At 40.9% G+C, this 23,024-nt stretch overlaps 2 non-coding genes across 2 annotated transcripts; both read right to left on the minus strand.

Annotated features, from left to right (window-relative positions):
* Window positions 1-4,476: 4,476 nt before the first annotated feature.
* On the minus strand, window positions 4,477-4,584 carry LOC130942284 (small nucleolar RNA R71). The gene has a single exon (XR_009070860.1). It is a non-coding gene; the product is annotated as a small nucleolar RNA R71 (small nucleolar RNA).
* Window positions 4,585-12,386: 7,802 nt separating this feature from the next.
* Window positions 12,387-12,494, minus strand: LOC130943060 (small nucleolar RNA R71). Its single transcript, XR_009071596.1, has one exon. It is a non-coding gene; the product is annotated as a small nucleolar RNA R71 (small nucleolar RNA).
* Between the last annotated feature and the right edge of the window lie 10,530 nt (window positions 12,495-23,024).

Below are 23,024 nucleotides of genomic sequence, written 5' to 3' on the forward strand. Positions count from 1 at the left end.
ATTCTATTTTGTTTTCAGTTGCTTGGGGACAAGCAACAATTTAAGTTTGGTGTTTTGATGAGTGGATAATTTATACGCTTTTTGGCATTGTTTTTAGGTAGTTTTTAGTATGATTTAGTTAGTTTTTTGTATATAATTATTAGTTTTTTATGCAAAAATTACATTTCTGGACTTTACTATGAGTTTGTGTGTTTTTTTTTGTGATTTCAGGTATTTTCTGGCTGAAATTGAGGGACCTGAGCAAACATCTGATTCAGAGGCTGAAAAAGGACTACATATGTTGTTGGATTCTAACCTCCCTGCACTCGAAGTAGATTTTCTGGAGCTACAGAGGCCCAATTAGCACACTCTCAATTGAGTTGAAAATTAGACATTTTGGGCTTTCCAGCAATGTATAATAGTCCATACTTTGCTTGAGATTTGATGGCCCAAATTGGCGTCAAAACGCCGGTCAGAGACCCTTTTCTACCGTTAAACGCCAAAACTGGCATAAAAGCTGGAGTTAAACACCCAAATTGGTACAAGAGCTGACGTTTAACTCCAAGAAGAGCCTATGCACGTGAAAGCTTCAATGCTCAGCCCAAGCACACACCAAGTGGGCCCCGGAAGTGGATTTCTGCACTATCTACCTTAGTTACTCATTTTCTGTAAATCCTAGCTACTAGTTTTAGTATAAATATTACTTCTTCTCATTGTATTAGACGTCTTGGTTATTCTGGTTCCCCTTCTGGGGCCGAAACCAATGAATACCATTATCACTTATGTATTTTCAATAGTGGAGTTTCTACACCTCATAGATTAAGGTGTGGAGCTCTGCTGCTCCTCATGAATTAATGCAAAGAATTATTGTTCTTCTATTCAATTCAAGCTTATTCTTATTCTAAGATATTCACTCGTACTTCAACCAGATGGATTTGATGATCCGTGACACTCATCATCATTCTCACTTATGAACGCGTGCCTGACAACCACTTCCTTTCTATCTACAATAGCTTGAGTGTGTATCTCTTGGCCTCCTGGTCCATGACGTATGGTTGCCTCTCCTGACAACAGAGCCTTCCATTCTGTGCGATCAGAGTTTTCGTGGTATAAGCTAGAATCAATTGGCAGCATTCTTGAGATCCGGAAAGTCTAAACCTTGTCTGTGGTATTCCGAGTAGGATCTGGAATGGGATGACTGTGACGAGCTTCAAACTCGCGAGTGATGGGCGCAGTGACAGTGCGCAAAAGGATCATTGGATTTTATTCTGATACGATCGAGAACCGACAGATGATTAGCCCTACGTATCCTGTAGCCGGACCATTTTCACTGAGAGGATGGACGGTAGCCATTGACAACGGTGATCCCCCAACATACAACTTGCCATGGAAGGGAGTGCGCATGACTAGATGAAGGCAGTAGGAAAGCAGATATTCAAAAGGAACAAAGCATCTCCATACGCTTATCTGAAATTCCCACCAATGAATTACATAAATATCTCTATTTTATTTTATGTTTTATTTATCTTTTACTTATCAAAATCTTATGACCATTTGAATCTGACTGACTGAGATTTACAAGATGACCATAGCTTGCTTCAAGCCGACAATCTCCGTGGGATCGACCCTTACTCACGTAAGGTATTACTTGGATGACCCAGTGCACTTGCTGGTTAGTTGTGCAGAGTTGTGAAAAGTGTGTGAGATCACAATTTCGTGCACCAAGTTTTTGGCGCCGTTGCCGGGGATTGTTCGAGTTTGGACAAATGACGGTTTATCTTGTTACTTAGATTGTGAAATTTTTATTTTTATCTTCAAAAAACAAACAAAAAAATCATGCATTGTGTTCTTCTGTGATCTTCAAGTTGTTCTTGATGATTTCCTTTGTTCGATCTCATGATTTTCCTATTTTGTGTTTTATCTTATTTTTCATATGCATTTTCAAAATCATAGTGTTTGAACATTCAAAATTTCTAAGTTTAGTGTCTTACATGTCTTTCTTTTCTAAAAAAATTTTTAAAAATATGTCCTTGATATTCATCATGATCTTCAAAGTGTTCTTGGTGTTCATCTTGACATTCAAAGTGTCCTTGCATGCATTACTTGTTTTGATCTTGCATTTTTATGTTTTATTTTATTTTGTTGTTTTTCTCTCTCTTTATTAAAAAGTCAAAATTAAAAAAATATATATTTTCAAGTAAATAATACAGAGAAATGAAGGTTTAGAACATAAGGCAGAAGAATCACATAGAAAAAGAGCTCACTGGTGTTAAAACGTCATTAAAGAGGCAATTTGAGCATTAAACGCCAGAATGGCTATCATTCTGGGCGTTTAACGCCAGTAATGGTACTGATAAACCACTATTTTATAGTTTATATTGTGTTTAATTGTGTGGTTTTGTCATGATCCTTACCCACTTATTCATCAATTTAGCATGCATTTAGATTTCCTTCCTGAATTTATTACATGTTTGAAAATTGCTTCCTAGAGACTTTAATTATTTAATTTTAATTCTCCTTTATTCCATTCGATGCTGTAATCTGTGTGTCAAGTGTTTCAGGCTTTATAGGGCATGAATGAGACGAAGATTGGAGAGGAAGCTAGCAAAAATGGAAGGAACACAAGAATTTGAGGAGATAACCAGCGAAAAGTGACGCGGTCGCATGGCTCACGCGACCGCGCGAAGGAGCGCAAATCGCGGTGACGCAGCCGCATAGCTTGCGCGGCCGCGCGGATTGGAAAGCACAAGCAACGCGGTAGCTTGGATGACGCGAACGCGTGAAGAGGAAAAGCGCAAGCGACGCGTCCGCATGGACGACGCGATCGCATGACATGCGCGATCTGCATAATCTGCAGAATCCGAAACCAACGATTTTAGACCCTATTTCGGCCCAGTTTTTGGCCCGGAACAGCAGACTAGAGTCGGAGAATATGCAGAAACAACAGAGACACATTCATTCAGTAGTTTAGATCTAGTTTTTCACTCTCTTAGGTTTTCTCTCTCTATAGCTTTTAGAATTTTAACTTTCAATTGGTCTTAGCATTGGAACATTGAGAAGAGTTATTTGCTCATCAAGACTTCATCACTCTAGTTTGTTCTCTTAACTTGGTTTTATTCTTCCATGTTCTTTGTTATGTTCAATTTTGTCATTTAGACACTTTTATGATTAATTAATGCAAGGATTATTTCTTTTTAATTTAATTTCAATTCCAATAATCATGTCTTCTTTTAATTCCCTTTCATGTGCCATGGATTCTTTATTTACAATGCGTGAGTAGTTTCATTACTTGATGGGAAATTGATTAAAAGGAACTCTTGAGTTGGAAGGATTGAAGAAAAAAATTTGATTTGTAGTTGGGTTAATTGTTGGATTGCTATCCTGTCACCAACGCCAATCCCTTTGAACTAAGTGGGTTGTAACTCGTGAACAGATCTGGCATTCCAACTTGTTTGACTTTCCCTTACCTAGTAAAGGATAACCAAACAGAGTAACCATTAATTATAAATCAATCTTAAAAATCATTCCATCAATGATAGAGATTCTAACCAATCAATTCCCAGTCAAGGCTTTTATTTATATTATTTAAAATTCCCCAATTTAAATCCCAATTTACTTAGCTCAACTTTTTGGAATATCTGATTAATAAAATAGCACACTTTTCTGCAACTCGTTGGGAGACGACCTGGGACTTAAAACTCTCAGTAATTTTAATTTAAACTTTCTGTGACATATTTCTAAATTGATAGGCAGATTTTCGGTGAGTTAAGAACTATACTTGCAACGTAACCATTTTAATAAATTTTTAATTCACCAGCTTCTGCACTCCATCAATTTTTGGCGCCGTTACCGGGGAGTTGCAATAAAGTGCTAATTTTGTTAATTAGAATTTATTTACTTGTATTTTATTTAATTTTGCTACTATGAGCTGCTTGTTTCTTCTATCAAATGACACGTTCACTTCCTGATCTGCGCTTGCTAATATTCGATCCTGAAATTGAAAGAACAATTTCACAAATAAGGCGAGAACAGCGTAGGTTAGTCCACTCTGAGGGCGGATCTGAAAGTGAATCTGAGGAAGAAACCAGCCCCCGTTCTACTGATTCGGTTATTTTACGTGCAGAAAATATGGCAGCTAGAAGAGTTACCATTCAGGAGGAAGGAGCTCCTGATTTTACAATGCAACCGTTTCAAGCGCATCATCCAGCGGTAGCTACGGATTTTGAAATAAAGACCGCACTGCTAAATTTGATGCCCAAGTTTCATGGCCTACCTGCTCAAGAGCCTATCAAGCACTTGAGAGATTTCCAGGCAGCCTGTTCTACTGTCAGGCGTGATGGCACTGATAAAACTTCAATTCTGCTGAAAGATTTTCCGTTCTCTCTTGAGGGAAAAGCAAGAGAGTGGTACTACACTCAACCTCTAGCAAATGTATCCAACTGGGATACAATCAGAAAGGAGTTTCTGGAGAAATTCTTTCCATCTGAAGTTACTGATAAACTGAGGAAGGATATCTCTACAATTGTTCAGGATGACAATGAGACTCTCTTTGAATACTGGGAGCGCTTCAATAATCTTCTGGAAGCATGCCCCCACCACATGATTGACAAGATCGTGCTACTCAGCTATATCACACAAGGTATGAGGCCCCAAGATAAGACCACATTGGAAAGTGCCAGCAATGGGTCTATGAAGAAGTACAAGACCACTAATGAAGCTTGGCAATTGATAAGTGATTTAGCTGAATCTACTCGGAACCACAGACAGAAGCAAGGTCGTTCAAGGGCCGTTGCAGAAGTATCTTCTGGCATAGAGACTGCTGCTCTAAATTGAAGCATCTGTGAAATGACCAACCTGCTGAAGCAAATGCAGTTAAATCAACAAGTTCAGCAAACTCAACCGCAGCAAAACCAATAACTAGTTCCACAAAGAATTTGCGGAATTTGTGCTGATTACAGTCATTACACTGATGAATGCCCGCAGCTCCAACAAGAAGACAACATGGTGGCATCCACTCACAACTTCTATGACCGCCCCAACCAAGGGTACAATCAAAGTGGAAATAATAACCATGGATGGCAGGACAATTCAAACCAGAATTGGAGGGACAACAATAATAGGGGAGGCAGAGATAATCAGGAAAATCAGAGGTGGAATAATTACAACAACAGGCAGCAAAATCAACCTTACCGAGCACCTCACCTGAGGCAAAACCAAGGATCACTGAACAATCAGCAGCAAACCTCTCAATTTACTCATTCTTCTGTATCTTCTAATGAAGATTTATTACAAGCTTTTGAGAAAAGACAACTGGCCATGGAAAATACCATCGTGAACAGTATTAACGCCAGTCTAAATGGTTTCACCTCTACTCTGCAAGCTTTTATGACACAACTTGGTTCAGCACAAAATTCCAGTAACCAACCTTCAAGCACCACTGGAATCCCCTCTCAACCATTACCCAATCCAAAGGGAGGCATTAATGCCATCACCTTGAGGTCCGGAACCACACTGCATGAGAGGAATCAGGTGGAACTAAGCTCACCAGAATACGCCTCAGCTGAAGAGGTGGTAGAAATCGAAGATGTTGAAGAGGAAGAGGATATACAGGACATAGCTGAAGAAGAGATAGCTCAACCACAGGAAGAAGCACAAAAAGGTGCAGGCACCACAGAAAACACTACTCCCATTCCATTTCCACAACTTGCAAGGAAGCCTAGGAAGCAGCTGGAACCTGATCCTAAAATGGTAGAAATATTCAAAAAGGTTGAGGTAACTGTTCCTCTTTTTGATGTTATTCAGCAGGTACCTAAATATGCAAAGTTTCTAAAAGACTTATGTATCCATAAAGACAAAATTAATGAATTAGAAACTATTCCTTTAGGTAGTTCTATATCTGCTTTAATGGGAGGATTACCTGAAAAATGTAGTGATCCAGGTCCTTGCATAGTTAGTTGTACTATTGGTGGTGTAGTAATTTATGATTGCATGTGTGATTTAGGAGCATGTGTCAGTATAATGCCTTTGTCTATATATGATGTTTTAAGGCTCCCTCCCTTAAAAAGGTCGGCAGCTCGTTTTGTGTTAGCAGATAAAAGCATTATTACAGTGGATGGAGTTGCTGAAGATGTTTTGGTGAACATTAAAGGGCTCATTTCCCACTGATTTTTATATCTTGGAGATGCCCCATAATGATTCAGATAAGCCATCATCAATCCTACTTGGAAGACCATTCCTGAAGACATCAAAATTCAAATTGGATGCTTTTTCAGGGACATACTCCTTTGAAATAGATGGTCGCATAGTAATCTTCAATCTGAATAGAGTCACTGACAATCCCCCAGAAGATCGTTCTATCTTCCAGTGTGATGTCATAGACGAAAGTGTGGCTGAAGTTCAAAAAGAAGAGTTTGAAGAGAGGCACACTGGACAAGGTCCAAGTGTGGGGACCCTCTTAACTGACAATGAGAACACTTCGCCATTTTCACAAGCCCCAGATAACCTAGAGCCTGCCCATGATCAAAAGTTAGAATTGAAACCTCTCCCTCCACATCTCAAATATGCTTACCTTGAGGATGAGCAGAAGCTTCCGGTTATTATTGCAAGAGAACTGACTTCTCAACAAGAAGAGCAGTTACTTGATGTACTGAGGAAGCATAAGAAGGCAATTGGATGGAGTTTGGCAGACATAGTGGGAATCAACCCTCAAGTATGCGAGCACAGAATATTTTTAGAAGAGGGAGCAAGACCTGTCCGTCAACCGCAAAGAAGATTGAATCCCACCATTTTGGAAGTTGTCAAAAAGGAAGTGACCAGACTATTGGAGGCAGGTATCATATATCCCATTTCAGACAGTGAATGGGTAAGCCCAGTACAAGTGGTGCCCAAGAAATCTGGAGTCACTACAGTGAAAAATGAACATGGAGAATGGTGCACGAAATTGTGATCATCAATGGCGCCATCAACATGGTACGCTCATTGCAATCTCAACTCTTTATCACAACTCCACACAACTAACCAGCAAGTGCACTGGGTCGTCCAAGTAATAAACCTTACGCGAGTAAGGGTCGATCCCACGGAGATTGTTGGTATGAAGCAAGCTATGGTCACCTTGTAAATCTTAGTCAGGCAGACTCAAATGGGTATGGGTGATATACGAATAAAACATAAAGATAAAGATAGAGATACTTATGTAATTCATTGGTAGGAATTTCAGATAAGCGAATGGAGATGCTTGGTCCCTTCCGTCTCTCTGCTTTCCTACTGTCTTCATCCAATCCTTCTTACTCCTTTCAATGGCAAGCTTATGCAAGGGTTTCACCGTTGTCAGTGGCTACCTCCCATCCTCTCAGTGGAAATGTTCAATGCACCCTGTCACGGCACGGCTATCCATCTGTCAGTTCTCGATCAGGCCGGAATAGAATCCAGTGATTCTTTTGCGTCTGTCACTAACGCCCCGCCTTCAGGAGTTTGAAGCACGTCACAGTCATTCAATCATTGAATCCTACTCAGAATACCACAGACAAGGTTAGACCTTCCAGATTCTCTTGAATGCCGCCATCAGTTCTTGCCTATACCACGAAGACTCTGATCTCACGGAATGGCTGGCTCGTTTGTCAGGCGAGCACTCGGTTGTCAGGCAATCAACCATGCATCGTGTATCAGGAATCCAAGAGATATTCACCCAATCTAAGGTAGAACGGAGGTGGTTGTCAGTCACACGTTCATAGGTGAGAATGATGATGAGTGTCACGGATCATCACATTCATCAAGTTGAAGAACAAGTGATATCTTGGACAAAGAACAAGCGAATTGAATAGAAGAACAATAGTAATTGCATTAATACTCGAGGTACAGCAGAGCTCCACACCTTAATCTATGGTGTGTAGAAACTCCACCGTTGAATACACATAAGAACAAGGTCTAGGCATGGCCGTGAGGCCAGCCCCATGATCTAAGATAGCATAAGACTAAAGATAGCTACCCCGATGAAAATACAATAGTAAAAGGTCCTATTTATAGGGAACTAGTAGCCTAAGAATTACAGAGATGAGTAAATGACATAAAAATCCACTTCCGGGCCCACTTGGTGTGTGCTTGGGCTGAGCAATGAAGCATTTTCGTGTAGAGACTCTTCTTGGAGTTAAACGCCAGCTTTTGTGCCAGTTTGGGCGTTTAACTCCCACTTTGGTGCCAGTTCCGGCGTTTAACGCTGGGAAATCTGAAGGTGACTTTGAACGCCGGTTTGAGCCATCGAATCTTAGGCAAAGTATGGACTATCATATATTGCTGGAAAGCCCAGGATGTCTACTTCCCAAAGCCGTTGAGAGCGCGCCAATTAGGCTTCTGTAGCTCCAGAAAATCCACTTCCAGTGCAGGGAGGTCAGAATCCAACAGCATCTGCAGTCCTTTTCAGTCTCTGAATCAGATTTTTGCTCAGGTCCCTCAATTTCAGCCAGAAAATACCTAAAATCACAAAAAAAGACACAAACTCATAGTAAAGTCCAGAAAAGTGAATTTTAACTAAATACTAGTAAAAATATACTAAAAACTAACTAAATCATACTAAAAACATACTAAAAATAATGCCAAAAAGCGTACAAATTATCCGCTCATCACAACACCAAACTTAAATTGTTGCTTGTCCCCAAGCAACTGAAAATCAAATAAGATAAAAAGAAGAGAATATGCAATGAATTCCAAAAACATCTATGAAGATCAGTATTAATTAGATGAGCGGGGCTTTTAGCTTTTTGCCTCTGAACAGTTTTGGCATCTCGCTCTATCCTTTGAAACTCAGAATGATTGGCTTCTTTAGGAACTCAGAATCCAGATAGTGTTATTGATTCTCCTAGCTAAGTATGATGATTCTTGAACACAGCTACTTATTGAGTCTTGGCTGTGGCCCAAAGCACTCTGTCTTCCAGTATTACCACGGGATACATACATGCCACAGACACATAATTGGGTGAACCTTTTCAGATTGTGACTCAGCTTTGCTAGAGTCCCCAATTAGAGGTGCCCAGGGTTCTTAAGCACACTCTTTTTGCCTTGGATCACTGGTGTGCGAAATTGTGATCATCAATGGCGCCATCAACATGGTACGCTCATTGCAATCTCAACTCTTCATCACAACTCCGCACAACTAACCAACAAGTGCACTGGGTCGTCCAAGTAATAAACCTTACGCGAGTAAGGGTCGATCCCACGGAGATTGTTGGTATGAAGCAAGCTATGGTCACCTTGTAAATCTTAGTCAGGCAGACTCAAATGGGTATAGTGATATACGAATAAAGCATAAAGATAAGGATAGAGGTACTTATGTAATTCATTGGCAGGAACTTCAGATAAGCGTATGAAGATGCCTTCCCTTCCGTCTCTCTGCTTTCCTACTGTCTTCATCCAATCCTTCTTACTCCTTTCCATGGCAAGCTTATGCAAGGGTTTTACCATTGTCAGTGGCTACCTCCCATCCTCTCAGTGGAAATGTTCAACGTACCCTGTCACGGCACGGCTATATATCCATCTGTTGGTTCTCTATCACTTGTTCTTCAACTTGATGAATGTGATGATCCGTGACACTCATCATCATTCTCACCTATGAACGTGTGACTGACAACCACCTCCGTTCTACCTTAGATTGGGTGAATATCTCTTGGATTCCTGATACACGATGCATGGTTGATCGCCTGACAACCGAGTGCTCGCCTGACAAACGAGCCAGCCATTCCGTGAGATCAGAGTCTTCGTGGTATAGGCTAGAACTGATGGCGGCATTCAAGAGAATCCGGAAGGTCTAACCTTGTCTGTGGTATTCTGAGTAGGATTCAATGATTGAATGACTGTGACGTGCTTCAAACTCCTAGCAGGCGGGGCGTTAGTGACAGACGCAAAAGAATCACTGGATTCTATTCCGGCCTGGCCGAGAACCGACAGATGATTAGCCTATGCTGTGACAGAGCATAGGAACGTTTTCACTGAGAGGATGGGAGGTAGCCACTGACAACGGTGAAACCCTTGCATAAGCTTGCCATGGAAAGGAGTAAGAAGGATTGGATGAAGACAGTAGGAAAGTAGAGAGACGGAAGGGAAGGCATCTTCATACGCTTATCTGAAGTTCCTACCAATGAATTACATAAGTACCTCTATCTTTATCTTTATGCTTTATTCGTATATCACTATACCCATTTGAGTCTGCCTGACTAAGATTTACAAGGTGACCATAGCTTGCTTCATACCAACAATCTCCGTGGGATCGACCCTTACTCGCGTAAGGTTTATTACTTGGACGACCCAGTGCACTTGCTGGTTAGTTGTGCAAAGTTGTGTTTATGCCATGGTATTGAGCACCAAGTTCTTGGGGCCATTACTAGGGATTATTTGAGTTGTGAAAAGTAGTGATCACAATTTCGCACACCAAGTTTTTGGCGCCGTTGCCGGGGATTGTTTTGTGTATGGACAACTGACGGTTCATCTTGTTGCTTAGATTAGGTATTTTTCTTCAGAGTTCTTAAAAATGAATTCTAGTGTTTCATGATGATCTGTTGAAGTCTGGCTGGCTGAGAAGCCATGTCTAATCTTATTGGACCGAGGTTTCAACTGATCATCACAAGAGCTTGTTGATCTCTATCAATCTTGCTATTGGAGCAATGATCTGCTAAGGCTTGGCTGGCCATTGGCCATGTCTAGTGTTTTGGACCGAAGCTTTCTTTGAAAGCTTGGCTGGCTGTGAAGCCATGTCTAATTCCTGGACCGGAGTCTTAGACTAGCATTGCAATGATTCCTGGAATCCAAATTAAGAATTCTGAAACTTTTATTTTCTATTTTCATATAATTTTCCAAAAAAAAAGCACAAAAAATTTTCAAAATCATAAAAACCAAAAAAGATTTTATGTTTCTTGTTTGAGTCTAGTGTCTAATTTTAAGTTTGGTGTCTTGCATGTATTGTTTATTTGATCTTGGTTCTATTTTCAAGTCAATAGTACAGGGAACTGAAGATTCAGAACATGCAGCAGAGGAATTACACAGAAAAAGCTGGGCGTTCAAAACGCCCAGTGAAGAAGGACAGACTGGCGTTTAAACGCCAGCCAGGGTGCCTGGTTGGGCGTTTAACGCCCAAAAAGGTAGTACATTGGGCGTTAAACGCCAGAATGTGCACCATTCTGGGCGTTTAACGCCAGGATGGCACAAGGGGGAGGATTTTGTTTTCAAATAGATTTTTTTCAAGTTTTCAAAGTTTTTCAAAATCAAATCTTTTTCAAATCATATCTTTTCAATCAAATATTTTCAAAATCAATTTCTTTCCTTTTTCAAAGATACTTGCTATCAATTAATGATTTGATTCAACATTTCAAGTCTGTTGCCTTTTCTGTTGAGAAAGGTTTAATGTTTGAATCATATCTTTTCTTGATAGCCAAGTTATTAATTTTTAAAATCAATTCTTTTAAAAATGTTTTTCAACTCATATCTTCTCAATCACATTTTAAAAAAAAAAAAACCAATCATATCTTTTTAATCACATCTTTTTCAAAATAGTTTTCAATCGAATCTTTTTGATTTCTAATTTCAAAATCTTTTTCAAAAATCACTTGATTTCTTTCCCACTTTTATTTTCGAAAATTAATTAGTGTTTTTCAAAATGTTTTCAAATTCTTTAACTTAATTTTCGAAAAAGCTCCTCCTCTCTTCTCACATCCTTCTATTTATGGAGTACCACTCCTTCTCAATGCACAATTTGAACTTTATCTGATTAAGTTCAAATTCTTCTACCTCTTTCTTCTATTTTTCTGTTCTTCTGACACCTCAAGGAATCTCTATACTGTGACATAGAAGATTCCACATTTTCTTGTTCTCTTCTCTTTCATATGAGCAGGAGCAGAGACAAAGGCATTCTTGTTGAAGCTGACCCTGAACCTGAAAGGACCTTGAAGCGAAAGCTAAGAGAAGCTAAGGCACAATTCCCTATAGAGGACCTAACAGAAATCTTCAAAGAAGAAGAAGACATGGCAGCCGAAAACAACAACAATGCAAACAATGCAAGGAAGGTGCTGGGTGACTTTACTGCACCTACTCCTGACTTCTATGGGAGAAGCATCTCTATCCCTGCCATTGGAGCAAACAACTTTGAGCTTAAGCCTCAATTAGTTTCTCTAATGCAACAGAACTGCAAGTTCCATGGACTTCCACTGGAAGATCCTCATCAGTTTTTAGCTGAATTCTTGCAAATCTGTGACACTGTCAAGACTAATGGGGTTGACCCTGAGGTCTACAGACTTATGCTATTCCCTTTTGCTGTAAGAGACAGAGCTAGGACATGGTTGGACTCACAACCTAAAGAAAGCCTGGACTCATGGGAAAAGCTAGTCAATGCCTTCTTGGCAAAGTTCTTTCTACCTCAAAAATTGAGTAAGCTTAGAGTGGAAGTCCAAACCTTCAGACAAAAGGATGGAGAATCCCTCTATGAAGCTTGGGAAAGATACAAACAATTGATCAGAAAATGTCCTTCTGACATGCTTTCTGAATGGAGCATCATAGGTATTTTCTATGATGGTCTCTCTGAACTATCCAAGATGTCTTTGGATAGCTCTGCTGGAGGATCTCTTCATTTGAAGAAGACGCCTACAGAAGCTCAAGAGCTGATTGAAATGGTTGCAAATAACCAATTCATGTACACTTCTGAAAGGAATCCTGTGAAGAATGGGACAAATCAGAAGAAAAGAGTTCTTGAGATTGATGCTCTGAATGCCATTCTGGCTCAGAACAAGATATTGACTCAACAAGTCAATTTGATCTCTCAAAGTCTGTCTGGAATGCAAAATGCACCAAGCAGTACTAAGGACGCTTCATCTGAAGAAGAAGCCTATGATCCTGAGAACCCTTCAATGGAAGAGGTGAATTACCTAGGAGAACCCTATGGAAACACCTATAATTCTTCATGGAGAAATCACCCAAATTTCTCATGGAAGAATCAAGAAAGACCTCAACAAGGTTTTAACAACAATAATGGTGGTAGAAACAGGTTTAGCAATGGCAAGCCTTTTCCATCATCTTCTCAGCAACAGACAGAGAATTCTAAGCAGAACCCCTCTGACTTAGCAACTATGGTCTCTGATCTAATCAAAACCACTCAAAGTTTCATGACTGAAACAAGGTCCTCCATTAGGAATTTGGAGGCACAAGTGGGACAGCTAAGCAAGAAAGTTACTGAACTCCCTCCTAGTACTCTCCCAAGCAATACAGAAGAAAATCCAAAAGGAGAGTGCAAGGCCATCAACATGGCCGAATTTGGAGAGGAAGGAAAGGAAGTGAACGCCACTGAGGAAGACCTCAGTGGGCGTGCACTGACCTCCATTAAGTTCCCCAATGAGGAACCATGGGAATCTGAAGCTCAAAATGAGACCATAGAGATTCCATTGGACTTACTTCTGCCTTTCATGAGCTCTGATGAGTATTCTTCCTCTGAAGAGGATGAGTATGTCACTGAAGAGCAAGTTGCTAAATACCTTGGAGCAATCATGAAGCTAAATGACAAGTTATTTGGAAATGAGACTTGGGAGAATGAACCTCCTTTGCTCACCAAAGAACTGGATGACTTGTCTAGGCAGAAATTACCTCAAAAGAGACAAGATCCTGGGAAGTTTTCAATACCTTGTACCATAGGCACCATGACCTTCAAGAAGGCTCTGTGTGACTTAGGGTCAAGTGTAAACCTCATGCCTCTCTCTGTAATGGAGAAGCTAGGGATCTTTGAGGTGCAAGCTGCAAGAATCTCATTAGAGATGGCAGACAACTCAAGAAAACAAGCTCATGGACTTGTAGAGGATGTTTTGGTGAAGATTGAAGACCATTACATCCCTGCTGATTTCATAGTCCTAGAGACTGGGAAGTGCATGGATGAAACCATCATCCTTGGCAGACCCTTCCTAGCCACAGCAAAGGCTGTGATTGATGTTGATAGAGGCGAACTGATCATTCAAGTGAATGAAGAATCCTTTGTGTTTAAGGCTCAAGGATATCCCTCTGTCACCATGGAGAGGAAGCATGAAGAGCTTCTCTCAAATCAGAGTCAAACAGAGCCCCCACAGTCAAACTCAAAGTTTGGTGTTGGGAGGCCACAACCAAACTCTAAGTTTGGTGTTGAACCCCCACATTCAAACTCTAAGTTTGGTGTTGGGAGGTTCCAACATTGCTCTGAGAAAATGTGAGGCTCCATAAGAGCCATCTGTCAAGCTACTGACATTAAAGAAGCGCTTGTTGGGAGGCAACCCAATGTTATATGTTATTTATTTTCTTTTGTTATTCTATTTTATTTTGTAGGTTGATGATCATGAGAAAGTCACAAAATCAATTGAAAAAGCAAAAACAGAATGAAAAACAGGAAGAAAAATAGCACACCCTGGAGGAAGAACTTACTGGCGTTTAAACGCTAGTAAGAGTAGCAGTTGGGCGTTTAACGCCCAGTCTGGCACCATTTTAGGCGTTTAACGCCAGAAAGGGGCACCAGACTGGCGTTAAACGCCAGAAAAGGGCAAGAACCTGGCGTTAAACGCCAGAAATGGGCACCAGCCCGGCGTTTAACGCCAGAATTGGCTCAAAACGTGATTTTGCTTGCCATTTGGTGCAGGGATGACTTTTCCTTGACACCACAGGATCTGTGGACCCCACAGGATCCCACCAACCCCACCACTCTCTCTATTCTTTACTCATTCACCAATCACCTCAATACCTCTTCCCCAAAAAAACCCTTCACCTATCAAATCCCTTCTTTCTCTTCACCACTTACATCCATCCTTCATAAAACCCCACCTACCTCACCATTCAAATTCAAACCACTTTCCCGCCCAAACCCACCCATACATGACCGAACCATGAGCCCCTCTCTCCTATATAAACCCTTCTTCACCCCTTCATTTTCACACAACCTAAACACCACTTCTCCCCCTCTTTGGCCGAACACAAAGCCATTCCCTTCTTCCTCATTTCTTTTTCTTCTACTCTCTTCTTTCTTCTTTTGCTCGAGGACGAGCAAACCTTTTAAGTTTGGTATGGTAAAAGCGTTGCTTTTTCATTTTTCCATAACCATTTATGGCATCCAAGGCCGGAGAAACCTCTAGAAAGAGGAAAGGGAAGGCAAAAGCTTCTACCTCCGAGTCATGGGAGATGGAGAGATTCATCTCAAGGGTGCATCAAGACCACTTCTATGAAGTTGTGGCCTTGAAGAAGGTGATCCCCGAGGTCCCTTTTTCACTCAAAAAAGGTGAATACCCGGAGATCCGACATGAGATCCGAAGAAGAGGTTGGGAAATTCTTACCAACCCCATTCAACAAGTCAGAATCTTAATAGTTCAAGAGTTCTATGCCAATGCATGGATCACCAAGAACCATGATCAAAGTGTGAACCCGGATCCAAAGAATTATCTTACTATGGTTCGGGGGAAATACTTAGATTTTAGTCTGGAAAGTGTAAGGTTGGCATTCAATTTGCCCATGATGCAAGGAGATGAACATCCTTACACTAGAAGGGTCAACTTTGATCAAAGGTTGGACCAAGTCCTCACTGACATTTGTGAAGAGGGCGCCCAATGGAAGAGAGATTCAAGAGGGAAGCCGGTTCAATTGAGAAGGCATGACCTCAAACCCGTGGCTAGAGGATGGTTGGAGTTTATCCAATGCTCAATCATTCCCACTAGCAACCGGTCCGAAGTTACTCTAGACCGGGCCATCATGATTCATAGCATCATGATTGGAGAAGAAGTGGAAGTTCATGAGGTTATAGCCCAAGAACTCTATAAGGTGGCGGACAAGTCCTCTACCTTAGCAAGGTTAGCCTGTCCTCATCTCATTTGTCACCTCTGTTATTCTGTTGGAGTTGACATAGAGGGAGACATCCCCATTGATGAGGATAAGCCCATCACTAAGAAGAGGATGGTGCACACAAGAGACCCCACTCATCATGAGATCCCTGAGATGCCTCAAGGGATGCACTTTCCTCCACAAAACTATTGGGAGCAACTAAACACCTCCCTAGGAGAATTGAGTTCCAACATGGGACAACTAAGGGTGGAGCATCAAGAACACTCCATCATCCTCCATGAAATTAGAGAAGATCAAAGGATCATGAGAGAGGAGCAACAAAGACAAGGAAGAGATATTGAGGAGCTCAAGCACTCCATAGGATCTTCAAGAAGAAGAACAAGCCGCCATCACTGAGGTGGACCCGTTCTTTAATCTCCTTGTTCTTTATTTTCCTGTTTTTCGAAAATTTATGCTTTATGTTTGTCCATGTTTGTGTCTTATGATCATTAGTGTCTTAGTGTCTATGCCTTAAAGTTATGAATGTCCTATGAATCCATCACCTTTCTTAAATAAACAGATGTTCTTAAATTGAAAAAGAAAAAGAATTGCATGAATTTTGAATTTTATAGCAGTTTAATTATTTTGATGTGGTGGCATTACTTTTGTCTTCTGAATGTATGCTTAAACAGTGCATATGTCTTTTGAATTTGTGGTTCATGAATGTTGGCTCTTGAAAGAATGATGAAAAAGGAGACATGTTACTGAGGATCTGAAAAATCATTAAAAATGATTCTTGAAGCAAGAAAAAGCAGTGAATACAAAAAAAAAAGAGGCGAAAAAAAACGAAAAAGAAAGAGAAAAAGAAAGAAAAAGAAAGAATAAAGTTGTGATCCAAGGCAAAAAGAGTGTGCTTAAGAACCCTGGACACCTCTAATTGGGGACTCTAGCAAAGCTGAGTCACAATCTGAAAAGGTTCACCCAATTATGTGTCTGTGGCATGTATGTATCCGGTGGTAATACTGGAAGACAGAGTGCTTTGGGCCACGGCCAAGACTCATAAAGTAACTGTGTTCAAGAATCATCATACTTAACTAGGAGAATCAATAACACTATCTGGATTCTGAGTTCCTAAAGAAGCCAATCATTCTGAGTTGCAAAGGATAGAGTGAGATGCCAAAACTGTTCAGAGGCAAAAAGCTAAAAGCCCCGCTCATCTGATTAATACTGATCTTCATAGATGTTTTTGGAATTCATTGCATATTCTCTTCTTTTTATCTTATTTGATTTTTAGTTGCTTGGGGACAAGCAACAATTTAAGTTTGGTGTTGTGATGAGCGGATAATTTGTACGCTTTTTGGCATTGTTTTTAGTATGTTTTTAGTATGATCTAGTTAGTTTTTAGTATATTTTTATTAGTTTATAGTTAAAATTCACTTTTCTGGACTTTACTATGAGTTTGTGTATTTTTCTGTGATTTCAGGTATTTTCTGGCTGAAATTGAGGCACCTGAGCAAAAATCTGATCCAGAGACTGAAAAGGACTGCAGATGCTGTTGGATTCTGACCTCCCTGCACTCGAAGTGAATTTTCTGGAGCTACAAAAGCCCAATTGGCGCGCTCTCAACGGCGTTGGAAATTAGACATCCTGGGCTTTCCAGCAATATATGATAGTCCATACTTTTTCCAAGATTTGATGGCCCAAACCGGCGTTCAAAGTCACCCTCAGAAATCCCAGCGTTAAACGCCGGAACTGGCACCAAAATGGGAGTTAAACGCCCAAACTGGCATAAAAGCTGGCGTTTAACTCCAGGAAGAGTCTCTACACGAAAATGCTTCATTGCTCAGCCCAAGCACACACCAAGTGGGCCCGGAAGTGGATTTTTATGTCATTTACTCATCTTTGTAAACCTTAGGCTACTAGTTTTCTATAAGTAGGACCTTTTGCTATTGTATTTAGGAATCTTTGGACATCTAGTTCTTAGATCGTTGGGAGGCTGGCCTCACGGCCATGCCTAGACCTTGTTCTTATGTATTTTCAACGGTGGAGTTTCTACACACCATAGATTAAGGTGTGGAGCTCTGCTGTACCTCGAGTATTAATGCAATTACTATTGTTCTTCTATTCAATTCCACTTGTTCTTTGTCCAAGATATCACTTGTTCTTCAACTTGATGAATGTGATGATCCGTGACACTCATCATCATTCTCACCTATGAACGTGTGACTGACAACCACCTCCGTTCTACCTTAGATTGGGTGAATATCTCTTGGATTCCTGATACACGATGCATGGTTGATCGCCTGACAAACGAGCCAGCCATTCCGTGAGATCAGAGTCTTCGTGGTATAGGCTAGAACTGATGGCGGCATTCAAGAGAATCCGGAAGGTCTAACCTTGTTTGTGGTATTCTGAGTAGGATTCAATGATTGAATGACTGTGACGTGCTTCAAACTCATAGCAGGCGGGGCGTTAGTGACAGACGCAAAAGAATCACTGGATTCTATTCCCGGCCTGACCGAGAACCGACAGATGATTAGCCTATGCTGTGACAGAGCATAGGAACGTTTTCACTGAGAGGATGGGAGGTAGCCACTGACAACGGTGAAACCCTTGCATAAGCTTGCCATGGAAAGGAGTAAGAAGGATTGGATGAAGACAGTAGGAAAGCAGAGAGACGGAAGGGAAGGCATCTTCATACGCTTATCTGAAGTTCCTACCAATGAGTCTGCCTGACTAAGATTTACAAGGTGACCATAGCTTGCTTCATACCAACAATCTCCGTGGGATCGACCCTTACTCGCGTAAGGTTTATTACTTGGACGACCCAGTGCACTTGCTGGTTAGTTGTGCAAAGTTGTGTTTATGCCATGGTATTGAGCACCAAGTTCTTGGGGCCATTACTAGGGATTATTTGAGTTGTGAAAAGTAGTGATCACAATTTCGCACACCAGCGTTCACTTCCTCTCCTTCCTCTCCAAATTCGGCCATGTTGATGGCCTTGCACTCTCCTTTTGGATTTTCTTCTGTATTGCTTGGGATAGTACTAGGAGGGAGTTCAGTAACTTTCTTGCTCAGCTGTTCCACTTGTGCCTCCAAATTCCTAATGGAGGACCTTGTTTCAGTCATGAAACTTTGAGTGGTTTTGATTAGATCAGAGACCATGGTTGCTAAGTCAGAGGGGTTCTGCTTAGAATTCTCTGTCTGTTGCTAAGAAGATGATGGAAAAGGCTTGCCATTGCTAAACCTGTTTCTTCCACCATTATTGTTGTTGAAACCTTGTTGCGGTCTCTGTTGATCCTTCCATGAGAAATTTGGATGATTTCTCCATGAAGAATTATAGGTGTTTTCATAGGGTTCTCCTAGGTAATTCACCTCTTCCATTGAAAGGTTCTCAGGATCATATGCTTCTTCTTCAGATGAAGCATCCTTAGTACTACTTGGTGCATTTTGCATTCCAGACAGACTTTGAGAAATCAAATTGACTTGTTGAGTCAATATTTTATTCTGAAACAATATGGCATTCAGAGTATCAATCTCAAGAACTCCTTTCTTCTGATTTGTCCCATTATTCACAGGATTCCTTTCAGAAGTGTACATGAATTGGTTATTTGCAACCATTTCAATCAGCTCTTGAGCTTCTGTAGGCGTCTTCTTCAAATGAAGAGATTGGTGCGCGAAATTGTGAACAATACTTTTCACAACTCTCATAATCCCTGGTCATGAACTCCAAAAAATTGGTGGTTCAATTCCATGGCATTACACAACTTCGCACAACTAACCAGCAAGTGCACTGGGTCGTCCAAGTAATACCTTACGTGAGTAAGGGTCGATCCCACGGAGATTGTTAGCATTGAAGCAAGCTATGGTCATCTTGTAAATCTTAGTCAGGTGAACTCAGATGTATATGATGATGAATGAAGATAAAATAAAAGATAAAGATAGTGATACTTATGTATATCATGGGTGTAAGAGCTTCAGACAAGCGTATGAAGATGCCTTCCCCTCCGTCTCTCTGCTTTCCTACTGCCTTCATCCAATCCTTCCTACTCCTTTCCATGGCAAGCTCATGTAGGGTTTCACTGTTGTCAGCAGCTACCTCCCATCCTCGCAGTGAAAGCTAATGCACGCACTCTGTCACAGTGCTGCCAATCACCGGTTTGGTTCCCTCCCCTACCGGAATAGAATCCCTCTTTTGCGTCTGTCACTAACGCCCAGTAGGTTACAGGTTTGAAGCACGTCACAGTCATTCAATCATTGAATCCTACTCAGAATACCACAGACAAGGTTAGACCTTCTGGATTCTCTTGAATGCTGCCATCAGTTCTTGCCTATACCACGAAGACTCCGATTAAAGAATCCAAGAGATATTCACTAAGCCTCAGAAGCTTGTAGAACAAGAATGGTTGTCAGTCACCTTGTTCATGGGTGAGAATGGTGATGGGCGTCAATCATCACCTTCATCAAGTTGAAGAACAAGTGATATCTTGGACAAAGAACAAGCGGAATTGAATGGAAGAACAATAGTAATTGCATTAATACTCGAGGTACAGCAGAGCTCCACACCTTAATCTATGGTGTGTAGAAACTCCACCGTTGAAAATACATAAGAACAAGGTCTAGGCATGGCCGAATGGCCAGCCTCCCCAAATTGAGTTCAATCATAAAACATGATCAAAAAGCTCTCTAATACAAGAGTAAAAGGTCCTACTTAGAGAAAACTAGTAGCCTAGGGTGTACAGAAATGAGTAAATGACATAAAAATCCACTTCCGGGCCCACTTGGTGTGTGCTTGGGCTGAGCAGTGAAGAAATTTCGTGTAGAGACTCTCCTTGGAGTTAAACGCCAGCTTTAGTGCCAGTTTGGGCGTTTAACTCCCAATTGGGTGCCAGTTCCGGCGTTTAACGCTGGAATTTCTTGAGGTGACTTTGAACGCCGGTTTGGGCCATCAAATCTTGGGAAAAGTATGAACTATTATATATTGCTGGAAAGCCCAGGATGTCTACTTTCCAACGCCGTTGAGAGCGCGCCAATTGGGCTTCTGTAGCTCCAGAAAATCCACTTCGAGTGCAGGGAGGTCAGAATCCAACAGCATCTGCAGTCCTTTGAGTCTCTGGATCAGATTTTTGCTCAGGTCCCTCAATTCAGCCAGAAAATACCTGAAATCACAGAAAAAAACACACAAACTCATAGTAAAGTCCAGAAAAGTGAATTTAACTAAAACTAATAAAAATATACTAAAAACTAACTAGATTATACTAAAAACATACTAAAAACAATGCCAAAAAGCATACAAATTATCCGCTCATCACAACACCAAACTTAAATTGTTGCTTGTCCCCAAGCAACTGAAATCAAATAAGATAAAAGAAGAGAATATGCAATGAACTCCAAAAACATCTATGAAGATCAGTATTAATTAGATGAGCGGGGCTTTTAACTTTTGTCTCTGAATAGTTTGGCATCTCACTCTATCCCTTGTAATTCAGAATGATTGGCTTCTTAGGAATCAGAGTCCAGATAGTGTTAGTGATTCTCCTAGTTAAGATGATGATTCTTGAACACAGCTATTATGAGTCTTGGCCGTGGCCCAAAGCACTCTGTCTCCAGTATTACCACCGGATAAATACATGCCACAGACACATAATTGGGTGAACCTTTTCAGATTGGACTCAGCTTTGCTAAAGTCCCCAATTAGAGGTGTCCAGGGTTCTTAAGCACACTCTTATTGCCTTGGATCACAACTCTTATTTCTCTATATTTTTTTCTTTTTTCTTTTATTTTTTTCGGTTTTTTTTTTTGCTTCTTTTTCTTTTTTTTTGTTTCTATTCTTTTCAAGAATCATTTATTGATTTTCAGATCCTCAATAACATGTCTCCTTTTTTCATCATTCTTTCAAGAGCCAACATTCATGAACCACAAATTCAAAAGACATATGCACTGTTCAAGCATACATTCAGAGAACAAGAGTGTTGCCACCACATCAATCAATTAAACTATTATAAAATTCAGAATTCATGCAATTCTTTCCTTTTCAATTTAAGCACGTTTTTATTTAAGAGAGGTGATGGATTCATAGGACATTCATAACTTTAAGGCAGAGACACTAAGACACTAATGATCACAAGACACAAACATGGATAATCATAAGCATAAAATTCGAAAAAAAGAACAAATACAAGGAAATCAAAGAACGGTCCACCTTAATGATGGCGGCTCTTTCTTGCTCTTGAAGATCCTATGGATGTGCTTGAGCTCCTCAATGTCTCTTCTTGTTTTTTTGCCCTCCCTCATGATTCTTTGGTCTTCTCTAATTTCATGAAGGATGATGGAGTGTTCTTGATGCTCCACCCTTAGTTGTCCCATGTTGGAACTCAATTCTCCTAGGGAGGTGTTTAGTTGCTCCCAATAGTTTTGTGGAGGAAAGTGCATCCCTTGAGGTATCTCAGGGATTTCTTGATGAGAGAGGTCTCTTGTGTACTCCATCTTTTTCTTGGTGATGGGCTTGTCCTCATCAATGGGGGTATCTCCTTCTATGTCAACTCCAACTGAATAACAGAGGTGACAGATGAGATGAGGAAAGGCTAACCTTGCCAAGGTGGAGGTCTTGTCCGCCACCTTATAGAGTTCTTGGGCTATAACCTCATGAACCTCCACTTCTTCTCCAATCATGATGCTATGGATCATGATAGCCCGGTCTATGGTGACTTCGGACCGGTTGCTAGTGGGAATGATTGAGCGTTGTATGAACTCTAACCATCCTCTAGCCATGGGTTTGAGGTCATGCCTTCTCAATTGAACCGGCTTGCCTCTTGAATCTTGCTTCCATTGTGCGCCCTCTTCACATATAACTGTGAGGACTTGGTCCAACCTTTGATCAAAGTTGACCCTTCTAGTGTAGGGATGCTCATCTCCTTGCATCATAGGCAAGTTGAACGCCACCCTCACACTTTCCGGACTGAAATCCAAGTATTTCCCCCGAACCATAGTGAGATAATTCTTTGGATTCGGGTTCACACTTTGGTCATGGTTCTTGGTGATCCATGCATTGGCATAGAACTCTTGAACCATCAAGATTCCGACTTGTTGAATGGGGTTGGTAAGTACTTCCAACCTCTTCTTCGGATCTCATGGCGGATCTCCGGATATTCACCCTTTTTGAGTGAAAGGGGACTTCGGGGATCACCTTCTTCAAGGCCACAACTTCATAGAAGTGGACTTGATGCACCCTTGAGAGGAATCTATCCATCTCC

This window comes from Arachis stenosperma, chromosome 7 (assembly GCF_014773155.1).
Source record: "Arachis stenosperma cultivar V10309 chromosome 7, arast.V10309.gnm1.PFL2, whole genome shotgun sequence".
Lineage (NCBI taxonomy): Eukaryota > Viridiplantae > Streptophyta > Magnoliopsida > Fabales > Fabaceae > Arachis > Arachis stenosperma.